At 39.7% G+C, this 12,580-nt stretch overlaps 1 protein-coding gene and 1 pseudogene across 7 annotated transcripts in view; one reads left to right on the top strand and one right to left on the bottom strand.

Moving 5' to 3' along the window:
* Positions 1–12,580, top strand: part of SIK3 (SIK family kinase 3) — a 246,620-nt gene that overhangs the window by 109,738 nt on the left and 124,302 nt on the right. The window lies entirely within an intron of this gene.
* On the bottom strand, positions 8,024–8,096 carry LOC131489008 (U4 spliceosomal RNA; annotated as a pseudogene).

Genomic DNA, 12,580 nt, shown 5'->3' with positions numbered 1-12,580 from the left:
CACAGCTCAGCCTAGTCCTCCACTCAGGGTCTCATAAAGTTGCAATCCAGTTACTGGGTAGATTGTGTTCTCATCTGGAAGCTCAAATGGGAAAGAACTCCCTTCTGAGATTGTTCAGGCTTTTGGTAGACCTGATTTCCTTGTGACTTTATGAGTGACTTTTTGCTGGCTGTTGGCTGGAGGCCACCGTCAGGTTCTAAGGATGTTGCCTATAGTTCTTTGAGATCATCCGCAGTTGCTTTTCCTATGGTCTTCTCAAACATGGCCACTTACTTCAAGACCTCCAACTCGAGTTGGATGTGAGGGAAGAGATGACACAAAGGTGTGAATCTGTGTATCATTGTATATGTGGTATCAGTGGAGTTTGGCCACCCTAGGGTCTCTCTGCTACATATTATATGACTTCTGTAGAGAATATTTAATTTTGAGTCTTACCCAGTGAGTCACAGATGACAGTCACAGATACCTTCTAAACAAATACCAGTTTGACAAGGTAGAGCTGGTTGTAGTGAAGAGAATAAACCTTATAGTAACTGGCATTATGTTAAGTGGAGGAAAGTTGAGGTGTTCATGAAGCATACCCACAGAAGTTGAAGAAAGCAGTCGGAGAAGAGGTGAGGTGCTCGAATAGATTTTCTCTGTTACAACTTTTGCTGACTTATTTTTTTAAAAAATTATTTATTTATTTATTTATTTATTTATCTATCTATCTATTTATTTATTTATTTAGAGAGTATGCAAACAGGGGAGGGGGCAGAGAGCCAGGGCGAGAGGGGGGCGGGGGGAGAGAATCCCAAGCAGGCTACTTGGTGTCAGCACAGAGCCCAACGTGGGACTTGGTCTCACAGACCATGAGATCATGACCTGAGCCGACATCAAGAGTCAGATGCTTAACCATCTGAGCCACCTAGGCGCCCCTAAACCTTTTCTGACTTCTGATGTTGTCTGTCATTAATTCCTTTATGAGCCAGTTTTCTTTGTTTATTTTCAAGAATAAAATAAACAAAATCTAGTTTTCAGAGGCGGGAAAACATAGTAGTTCAGGGCTTGGGTCTAGAGCTCCACTGCTTGGGTTCAAATCCCACCTCCACTGTCTAGTATTGTATTATCTGGGCAAATGACTTCACTGGTGTGTGCATTAGTGTTTTATGGGAATAATCATAGTACTTCATAGGGTTGTTGTGAGGAAGAAGAGCTAATGCCTGTAATTATTCATTTTTTCCCAGGGCAATGGTGATTCCATGGTTATATTTTTTAAAAGAGTGTGAATCCTTTTAAGATACATACTGAAATATTTCCAAATGAAATATGGTGATGAAGTCTTGGGTGAAATTGGTGGAGGTAGAGAGCAGGCAGAATTGGCGATGAATTAAGAATTATTGAAGCTGATTGAAGCTAATTATGTTACTCTGTCTACTTTTGTGAACATTTGAAGCTTTCCATAATAAAAAGTAAAAAGAAAGGAACAATACCATGGCACACATTAAGTGCTCAATATATGTTGTCTATTCTTATTATGTTTATGTTTAATATATTGGAATTAACTTGTCTAAAACACAAAGAAAAATGTAAAACTAAACTGGACACTTTAGTTTTTTAATTTCTAAGACTTTTGCTATAGATGGAAACTTTATCAAATTTGGATAGCATGTCCAAGATCTTAGACTTGGATTTTTGTTTTTGCTATTTGCTTCTTCCTAGTTAAGTTGTATTTTATGGTTTACTTAGTTTGACTTAATTGTGGCTGGCATCACACTTCGTTTATAAAGTCTACTGTGGTTTCTGTAAGTGGGATTGAAATTAATATCAGTATTATTGATTATTTAGTGTAATTAGTACCAATGGTAGGAGACATTGACTTCACCATTAGTGAAAATATTAGTAGCAAATGCCAGGGTTTTCCTAGGCAAACAGTGTTGTTACACTTTTTGTTTAGTGTAATGGCTGCTTAATTTAAGTGAGAAAGGTAATACTTTTTTTTTTTTTTTTTAATTTTTTTTTTTAACGTTTATTTATTTTTGAGACAGAGAGAGACAGAGCATGAATGGGGGAGGGTCAGAGAGAGGGAGACACAGAATCGGAAACAGGCTCCAGGCTCTGAGCTGTCAGCACAGAGCCCGACGCGGGGCTCAAACTCACTGACCGCGAGATCATGACCTGAGCCGAAGTCGGCCGCTTAACCGACTGAGCCACCCAGGCGCCCTGGTAATACTCTTTAAGAACTAATTCAGTGAGGTTATCTTAGCTGTAGTAAATGAAGCTTTTTTAATATGGTCTTACATTATAAAGCACTATAAGAGTAGGCTTGAAATATTTGTATTTTTTAATAAAGAATTTAAAAAAATTTTTAGAATTTACATCCACGTTAGTTAGGATATAGTGCAACAGTGATTTCAGGAGTAGATTCCTTTTTTTTTTTTTTTTTTTTTTTTAATTTTTTTTTTCAACGTTTTTTATTTATTTTTGGGACAGAGAGAGACAGAGCATGAACGGGGGAGGGGCAGAGAGAGAGGGAGACACAGAGTCGGAAACAGGCTCCAGGCTCTGAGCCATCAGCCCAGAGCCTGACGCGGGGCTCAAACTCACGGACCGCGAGATCGTGACCTGGCTGAAGTCGGACGCTTAACCGACTGCGCCACCCAGGCGCCCCAGGAGTAGATTCCTTAATGGCCCTTACCCATTTTGCCCATCCCCTCTCCCACAACCCCTCCAGTAACCCTCTGTTTGTTCTCCATATTTAAGAGTCTCTTATGTTTTGGCTCCCTCCCTGTTTTTATATTATTTTTGCTTCTCTTCCAATAAAGGAGAATTTTTAAAAAATTTATTTATTTTGAGAAAGAGCAAGCAGGGAGGGGCAGAGAGAGAGAGTAGAAGAGAGAGAATCTCAAGAAGGCTCTGCACTGACAGTGCAGAGCCCAACTCAGGGCTTGATCCCCTGAACTGTGAGATCATGACCTGGGCCGAAATCAGAGTCAGACAGTTCACCAACTGAGCCATCCAGGGGCCCCTTGAATATTTTAATCATTCAAGGTTGAGAGTTATCTAACTAGTGATTCTGATTTATTTTATATGAATGAAACTTAGAACTTAAAAACATTTTTTTGAAAGAAGCGAATTTGAAAGAAGAAGAAATGTTGGAGTTCTAATTGGGAACTGGCACAGCGAGAGCCTTTGTGTTGATAGCTCTGCTTTCATGTGCATGCAGGCACACACTTATGTCATTGACAAGTATGTCGAGGACTACAGAGTTGGTGACTTGCCCGAGATTTGCCACAAACATTTTTAGTGATAGAGTTGGGAATTGAACTCTACATCCCAGCTCTCCGTCCAATGCTCTTTGGCCATCCCATTTCCAGATTGTTGTCTAGAACCCAAGGGTTCTAAAAAGTTTTGTCTGTTTCTGAACCTTTTACCCAAAGTTAACCACAGTAGTTGTTTTCTTTTTTCTTTCTTTCTTACGTATTAGGGTTTCTTTTCTATTAGCAAGATTTTGTTCAAAGGGGAAAAGATTCTGCTCCTGTGTATTTTAGTTTTGATGTCTTTCCTGCCCTGAGCCCTTTATTCCGTACCATCTTCTCAGAAAAGTACATTTGATTTATTGGCGGGGTTTTGTTGGACTTTGTTTCAAAGAATGCCATTGTGTCCTCCATAGAAATCTGTGACCCAAAGACCTCTGGAAAATTCAAAAGGACTTTTAAACATGGAGGGATAATTATTTTTAGTATGAAATTATTATCAATGAACGTTTTATTTCCTTCCAGTTCTCTACATTCTCCCTTTGTTTTCTCATCTCCTAAATCTCAGTCCTTGTGATTTTCTGGATGGTGTTTCTCATGAGCTGGTGTTTTTAAAGCAGATATTTATGCACATATATCTATTTTAAATGAAACTATTTCTGATGTCTGGAGGTTTTTTTGGCTCTCTTTGATAGTAAGTTAGGGTCATATCAATTTGCTTAAAAATAGTCTTGTCAAGACCAAAAGAGGGCCCAAAAGATAGTGTAATGGGTTGGGCTTTGCTGAAATTGTGGATACTTTTAATGATTAAATAAGCCCCTCACTGTTACTAACTGTAGTCAGTGTTTGAGTCAATTAGTACACAATTATGATTACTTAAAATCTTTGATGATACTTTAGAAACTTGTCAGAATTTTAGACTTGTACCGTAATGTCAGATTAGGACTGTCGTAGAAGGCCAGAATTGAGGACGCATGTAGTCCTGCTAAGGGAAAGGATAAGCAATCTTATTATATGTCAAGTCTGTTATTTCAGGTACATGCTTCATGTAGTTGTGTTTTGACATTTAATGTGGATATAAAGATATTAACATATATGGGATATATATATAATAACAATACATATGATAATGAATTACATTTTAATAGAACATTTTTTCCTATTTTTCTCTGGCAGTGTTAGCAGTAGTCTTCTTCCTACCTTTAAATGTCAGAAATTTGAGAATTAATTAATGTTTACCATTAGGCTTTCCAGAGGAATGATTTAAGTTACTTTACTGTCCAGCACATGAAATACAAACATTAATTTTGGAAATGTAAGGTCTATCGATTTGAACATGTGATGACCATTAAATGCAAGGAGCTCGTTGAAGCCAGAAGCAGTGCGAAACACCATCACACGAAATATTCCCATTTTGATGGAATCCCAGGGGGGCATTTTTCTGCCAGCACTAAGGGTGAGCTGTGAAGGAAGCCCGTCAGAAGGTACTTGGTGCCGTGTTCCTAACGAGCACCGGGAAGCTGGCTCTTGAATTCTGGGCTGCCACAGGGAGGAGAGCGTGGCGTCATCAGTATTCAGGTTAGGAAGCGTGGTTGGACACAGATGTACATCCTGGACGCAGGACCAGTAAGTTTCAGAATCGGAGGATAAGCTAGATGCTCTCTGGTGATGGAGATGGCTTCCCGTGTTCCCTTCGTCTCCATTACCAAATAATCAGACGTAAGAGATGAGGAATTTAGGGTAGTTTTCCGGCTGTTATTGTGTTCCCTTGGTTCGCTCAACTTTTGCTACCACAGGCTATCTTACTAGGCCTTGGAGGCATATTAATATAGTTTAAAACAACTTAAAATATGAACTGTTGCTGACTTTGTTCACCAGGAACAACACCACCATTGTAAGGTTAGCAGGATGTTCAGTGTAATAAATCTCCATTGGGGAAGTTTAAGAAAGTTACGCCGTGCCAGTTGAATTCAACTTTCTTTCCAGCTGGTGCTTTAAAAAGCTCTGAGTGTTCTAGGTGCTACATCTAAATGTGCTTAACAGTACACAGGCTCCTTGACAAATGCCGTTCTTGGGAAGAGCACAATCCTTCTATGAGTGTGTGTTATTTTTACCTATGAGCTGGCACTCCAGGAAAGAGTGGCGTGTACTTCATTAAGAAGATTCATCTTGAAATTCATTCAGCTTTCTGCCTCCTTCTAACCTCACAGTTGAGGTCATTGCCAAGTTTCACCCACATGTCTCATCTTTCTTCTCTGGGACTAAAATTCCATCCTTCATAGCTTCATTCTCCACCATAGCTTTACGTTTTCCCTTGGACTACCCGCTGTTCCTTGTTTGTCTTTTATTTTAGAACATTCCTGTAACAATTCATATTTTTTCATAATACCATTTTCTTAGATCTTGTTCTTTGGTGGCCACTTTCAATCATCGGAAGTTGCTTATTAAACCACTGAGCTCTTACCCTTTTCTTCTCCATCTCTTGAATGCTTTTTTGCTCAATCCCTCTATGTTCAAAGCATCTTCTCTTTGCCCTGCATTCTTCAGTCCCACTCCCTCTTTCCTGCTTTTTCCCCTCCTGCCCTTTCTCATCCTTGTAAAATAGCTCCCTAACCTTGGAATGAAGCCATCAATCCCATTCTGAATCTCTCTTTTAAAGTTCGAAGCCATGGTCAACTGAAAATAGATACCCGAACATGGACGGGGCACTGATATTTGTAAAGAATTCTTCATTGCTGTGATCAGCTTCTCCTCTTCTCCACTCCTTTTTTCCCTTTTGAATATCTTTTTATTCAGTTCATTTAAATGGGAAACTTCAAGACCAGAAGTTGATTTAATGTTCTAGAAAGCATACAAAACGTTGGCACTATGTAAACGTTGAAATGACAACAGCGATGGTAATGCCAGTGTGGCTGAGAGAGTTGCCATTCCATTAGAGATAGTCTGAGGGCTTCTGCCCTCCAAGAGGGTAAATGTTAACCAGATGGGAATTATTGCAACTGAGAAATCATTTTCTTTTTGTTTGAAAAATTTCCCTTCTACTCCTTGAATTCCAAGTAATCACCAGAAAATTTCCATCGATCAATTATGTGCAATATAGCCATGTTCCACCTTAGGAATTTTTCCAAGAAGAATGCATGTTTCATGGTAGATTTTCTCGCTTCGCTAAGCTCGCAATTCTCTATCCTCCAGACATTGTAAATGCGCAAACGATTTCATTGTCACCATTTAGTACAGCCCAAACTGAGAAGTATAGAAAAATAAGTCACCTAAAGACCTGTTAGATACTGCGAACTATTTCCTCAGGGGTTCATTGAAAGCTGATTTACCCTCACTTTTGGTGGTCATGTGGCGGCCTCCTGTGTGGAGTTGGCTGGGATCCTAGCATCTCAGTCATTCTTTAGCCTTCACAGCTTTATATTTTTCCAGAAACAGTTGTGATTGGTATGTAAAATGGATAGAATAATCAGTTCCTCCCAAATATATGTCTTTGCTTTGCCTCTTTGAACTTGATTTGACTATTTGTTACAAAATAAAATATGTAGTCCTTCTTGCTTGGTTCCGGGGCAGAGGTCAGGATTTCCCAAGAATATGGCCAGCCTGCATCCTGACAACTGCCACATGGCACATCATTAATCATGGCCAGTTAGTGCCTGGCAGGTTTAGCTTTATAGTCCAGCTTGTATCTTGTGATGGTTTGGAGTTTCATTAAACCTGTTTCCTGATGACAGTTCTATTTTCCAGTATTTTAAAAGAAAGAAGTTTGTGTGTGTGTGTGTTTAAATCAAGGCTGATTGCAAAAGGCATTCACATTCCTTTTCTGGAAGCTGTTCGTAACTGGGAATGCATCAAGTCCTACAGAAAACAGTTTGAGTGACTATATTTTCAGCTTTCCCAAAGATATACGATTTAAGATAATAGGAAAGAAGTTAATTGATCACATACAATGATGCCTCATGGCAGTTGTTCTCAAAGTTTGATCCAGAGACCCCCAAAAAAGAGTCTCCAGAATTGTTTCAGTGAGTCTCAGAGGTCAAAATTGTTTTCCTAAATATTTAAACATTATTCTCATTTTTCACCGTCCTTCTCTCACAGTTATACAGTGGTGATTTCAAGAGATTATACATGATAGATGAGGTAATTACTCTGATGGCTGGTCAGATGTGTGCTGTGTGTTCTAGTGTTCTAAAATTTTCTGTTTTCATTTCTGATTTTAACCAATTTCTAAGTAAATCTTGACAGATATTACTCATGTTAACAAAACTTCTTTGAAGGTCTCAAAAATTTTATTTAAAAAATATTTTTTAATGTTTATTTATTTTTGAGAGAGAGAGAGAGAGACAGAGTGTGAGCAGGGGAGGGGCAGAGAAAGAGAGAGAGGGATACACAAAATCTGTAGCAGGCTCCAGGCTCCAAGCTGTCAGCACAGAGCCCGATGCAGGGCTTGAACTCCCAGACCATGAGATCATGACCTGAGCCGAAGTTGGAACCTTAACCGATTGAGCCACCCAGGCAGGCTTGGTCTCAACAATTTTTAAGAGAAGGAGTCCTGAGACCCAAAGTTTTGTGAACTGCTAGCTTAATAGTGGAAAACGTAATTCTCTCTCAGAACCCTGCTGAGAGTAGCCTCCAGCCGGCTGCACCAGGGCGCTGCCTTAAGCCAGTCAGTTGTTCAATAAACAGTTTTTAATGGAATTAAATTGAGTTCTTGGAATGTAACTTTTCAGACCTAATTTAAGATTCTCTCCCAAGGCAGCGTTTGAGCATTGAGTGCATTGCGCCCTGCCAAGTTTCTTCAATTAGCAATAATCGCGCCTCGGATAAACCTCATTGGCTACGATACTGCCACTGCGCAAAGCTTGCCAAGTTTCTTCGAGATCAGTAACTGGCAATCCTCAACACTGAGTCAAGTCTTTCAGAAGTCATTGTCATGTAATACCTGCTTTAACTGGCATCTTACTGGCATCGTCTAACATGTGGGCCACGTATATGATTTTAAATTTCCTAGCAGTCATATTTAAAAAAGTAAAAAGAAACAGGTGAAACTCATTTTTTTTCCAGCTTCAATGAGGTATAATTGACAAAATTGTAAGATATTTAAAGTGTACAATGTGTTGTTTTGATATGCTCATATGTTGTGTAGGATCCCCACCCCCCACCTCCCCACTGAGTTAATTAACATGTTCATCCTCACATATTTGCTATTTCTTTTCTGTTGGTTGTTTTTTTGTTTGTTTTTGGTGAGAACATTTAAGTTCTAGCCTCTTGGCAAATTTCAATAATACAATAGTGTTATCAGCTATAATCACCATGTTTTATATTAGATCCTCAGACCTTATTCATCTTTTAAATGAAAGTTTGTACCCTTTTACCAACTTGTCCATATTTCTTCCCCCAAGCCCCTGGCACCCACTTTTCTACTTTCTATTTCTGTGAGTTTGAATCTTTCTTTTTCTTTCTTTCTTTCTTTTTTTTAGATTCCACATATAGGTAATACCACGTGTATTGTGGTATTGTGGTTGTCTTTGTGTCTGTCTTACTTCACTTGGCATACTGCCCTCCAGGTTCATTTGTGCTGTCACAAATGACAGGCTTTCCTTCTTTTTTAAGGCTGGATAATATTTCATTGTATATATGTATGCTGCATTTTCTTCATCCATTCATCTGTTGACAGACACTTAGATTGTTTCCATACCTTGGCTATTGTGAATAATTCTGCTTAGGAATACGGAAGTACAGATATTTTTTGAGATCATGATTTCACTTCCTTTGAATAGACACCCAGAAGTGGGATTGCTGGGTCATACGGTAGTTCTGTTTGCAATTTCTTAAGGAACCTCCATATCGTTTTCCATAGTGATGGCACCAATTTATATTCCCGCCAGCAGTGCACAAGGCTTCCCTTTTCTCCACACCCTCACCAGCGTCTTTGGTAATAGACCCCCTAACAGGCATGAGGTGGTATCTCATTGTGGTTTTTTCATTTGCAGTTTCCTGATAAATTATAATGTTTTGGCCACTTGTATGTTTTCTTTGGGAAAATGCCTACTTAGGTCCTTTGTCCATCTTTGAATTGGGTTATTTGTGTTTTTTCTGTTGAGTTTTGTCAATTCCTAGTTTATTTTGGTTATTAACTGCTTATCAGATATGTTGTGGTCTGAAAATATTTTCTCCCATTCTATAGGTTTCAGTGAAATTAGTTTTAATAATATATTTTATTTAGCCTGGTATATCTAAAATGTTATTTCTTCATGTAATCAATATAAATTTATCGATGAGATCATTTATATTCTCATTTTAATATTAAGGCTTTGAGATCTGGTATATATTTTACATTCATAGCACATCAATTTGCACTGGACACATTAGTAAGAACTAAAAGGGGCAAATAGCTATTCCTCCCCCCCCCCCCCCGCTTCTAGAATGAATAATGAAGAACTGTGACTTTAAATTTGGCATGATCTGAGTTTAATTTTTTGTCATACCACATGCCAATGAAAAAAGGAGAGTTTGCTGAATGGAAATCTCTTGGGTAGAGACTCCCAGCAAGCTGTATCTGTTCAGCAACATATTTGATACGGTGCCATGTTTAATTAATATTAGTGTCAGTTCATAAAATCCTGCTCCTTGTAAGAGAAAAGAATTCTATGTAGAACAAGAAACTTTAAGAAATCTATGGTCCTTGGTAGTGTGTTGGAAGTTTCCTTTTTTCACTTGTTACGCTTTTTATATTTAAGTACAGGGATGTGATTCATAGATTTTTCAGCACTAAAATTTTTTTTTAAATGTTTATTTTATTTTTTTTTGAGAGAGAGAGAGAGAGAACGTGAGCAGGGGAGGGCAGAGAGAGAGGGAGACACAGAATCCGAAGCAGGCTCCAGGCTCTGAGCTGTCAGCACAGAGCCCGACGCAGGGCTCGAACTCACGAGCCTTCGAGCTGTGAGATCATGACCTGAGCCGAAGTCGGCCGCTCAACCGACTGAGCCACCCAGGCGCCCCTCAGCACCAAAATTTAAACACATTCTTTGAGAGTTTATCTTCTGTTTACCTAGCAGTTAACCTTTTGTTGTGGATGCATTTCATTTTTTAAGCAACTGGGGCTGAGTAGGGGAATGCGTGGGTGACTCAATCAGTTGAGCATCCGACTTCAGCTCAGGTCATGATCTCACGGTTCATGAGTTCGAGCTCCGCGTCAGGCTTTCTGCTGTCAGTGCAGAGCCTGCTTTGGGTCCTCTGTCTCCCTCTCCCTCTGCCCCTACCCCACTCACAAGCTCTCTCTCTCTCTCTCTCAAATATAAATTAAAAAAAAAATTCAAGCAACTGGCATGTACTTTAAAACGTTTATTATGTAGTCACCAGTAATCTGTAGCCATGAAAATTCATGATCATTGATCTCTTCAGGTATTCTTAAAATAATCATACCTGCTCGCCAGCTCCTTTCTCTCTGACTTGGTAGCTTCTCTGTTTCATCGGTATTTTTCCATTTTCTCGAAAATCTCCACTTTTCAGTTTGCAGCTAAAATTGGAGCCAAGTAACATGTGTGTCCTCCTCTCTGGTGTTAGTACTTAGTGTGGAGGGCGGGGAGCCCGGCCTGCCATGAAGAAGCAGAGCTCGCTGTCCCTGGCCCAGCCGTCAGGATCAGGTCTTGCTGTGGGTTCCATCTTATGGCTTGGTGTGACTTTCCCAAATGGAATGCATTTTCCCTGCTAGCTACATTCCTTCCATGTTCTTCCCACATCAGCTGGAAGTAACCAGTTGGTTCTGGATGCTGCCCACAAATTCTTAGCTCTTTTGCTTCTTGGTCCCCTCAACTTGCCCCTCGATTTAAGGGACTGATGTTTTTGAGATCCAGGATTATGTTGTTGAGTAAAGCAAATCTCATTTTTTCCAAGGAATGCCTGAAGTTTAAGGCTTGATTCCGGAAAACAAATCACGACAGCAGTCCCTATAATTAATGTGTATTGCGTGTTTACCACGTGCCAGGCGTTGTACTAAGCAGGTTGCATCCATTAGCTTAGTACATCCCCGGCAACCTTTAAAGCAGGTTCAGTAGTTGCCCACAGTTTTTAGGTAAGGGACATAGAAAAATTAAATAGTGGGGCGCCTGGGTGGCGCAGTCGGTTAAGCGTCCGACTTCAGCCAGGTCACGATCTCGCGGTCCGTGAGTTTGAGCCCCGCGTCAGGCTCTGGGCCGATGGCTCGGAGCCTGGATCCTGTTTCCGACTCTGTGTCTCCCTCTGTCTCTGCCCCTCCCCCGTTCATGCTCTGTCTCTCTCTGTCCCAAAAATAAATAAATAAAAAAAAAAGAAAAAAAAAAATTAAATAGTTTGCTCCAAGTTATACATTAAAGGGCAGCTCCAAGATTTCGAACCCAGGCAGCTTGACATCAGAGTCCTTCCCCTTGACACTGTATTCAGCTGGTAGGCAAAGCTTTGCCTATGTCTTGTTGAATCTTGAGTCTCATTGAAGAGTAGACAGGAATTTGATGTTTTAATGTATTAAAACCTCTCTGCTTCCGCCTTCTAAGAACAGATTATAGTTAATGCAATTTTCCCTCAAAAGACAGGGATACATTTCAGTACGTAGGACCGTATTCCCTTTATGTGAAGTCAGATTGCTTGTTATGAAATGTGAAACTACATCCATGCTATACCGTTATCTTTATTAAATTAAAAATATTTATTAGGTGCACAGAATATAAGATCTTAAAGCCAGTTTGTTCTCATAGGTGATTAGGTTTGGTTTTCTCTTTCCCTTTATGAAAATCTTACTGCTTCAGAGAGCCAATGAAATTCAGAATGAGTTCACGTGAATTAGGAGGCCCTACTATATGACTCCCCCAATTACAGTGTGACTCAGTATTCTCTTGGGTGTGAAGAAGTACAAAAATATGGTTAAATGCATTAAAAGCCCTCATTAACTGTCTTCATCCTCGCCCCCCATTACTTTTTCAATGCCATCCATTGGTAGGCATAGGCAGGTTAGGGGATTTGAGGCCCAGTCCTTGGACAGTTGGTGATCAGCAAAACTAGCATTGCTTCCCAACTTTTTGTGTGTTGTGGCATACGCAGAAAATGATCATATTTTCTCTGGGGTAGACAGATGAGGTTTCTTGAGGCCGGAGGTGATCCACTGCCCCTGACCCATGGCCTTGGGTACACTTGTAATCCATTTCTAGCACACCAGTTGGAAAGCTCTGCCACGGCATATGGCTGCAAGTTTATAAGCATGTTACGTATATGAAAGTAATCTGTAAAGTATAATGTGCTATTTTATTAATAATTAATTAAGACCCAGATACTTGTTATATAAAAAGACATTGTAAACTGTGATTTTTTTTTCC

This window comes from Neofelis nebulosa, chromosome 10 (assembly GCF_028018385.1).
Source record: "Neofelis nebulosa isolate mNeoNeb1 chromosome 10, mNeoNeb1.pri, whole genome shotgun sequence".
Taxonomy (NCBI): Eukaryota; Metazoa; Chordata; class Mammalia; order Carnivora; family Felidae; genus Neofelis; species Neofelis nebulosa.
Note: the sequence above shows the minus strand (reverse complement) of the source record. Positions and strands in the feature narration are given on the sequence as shown.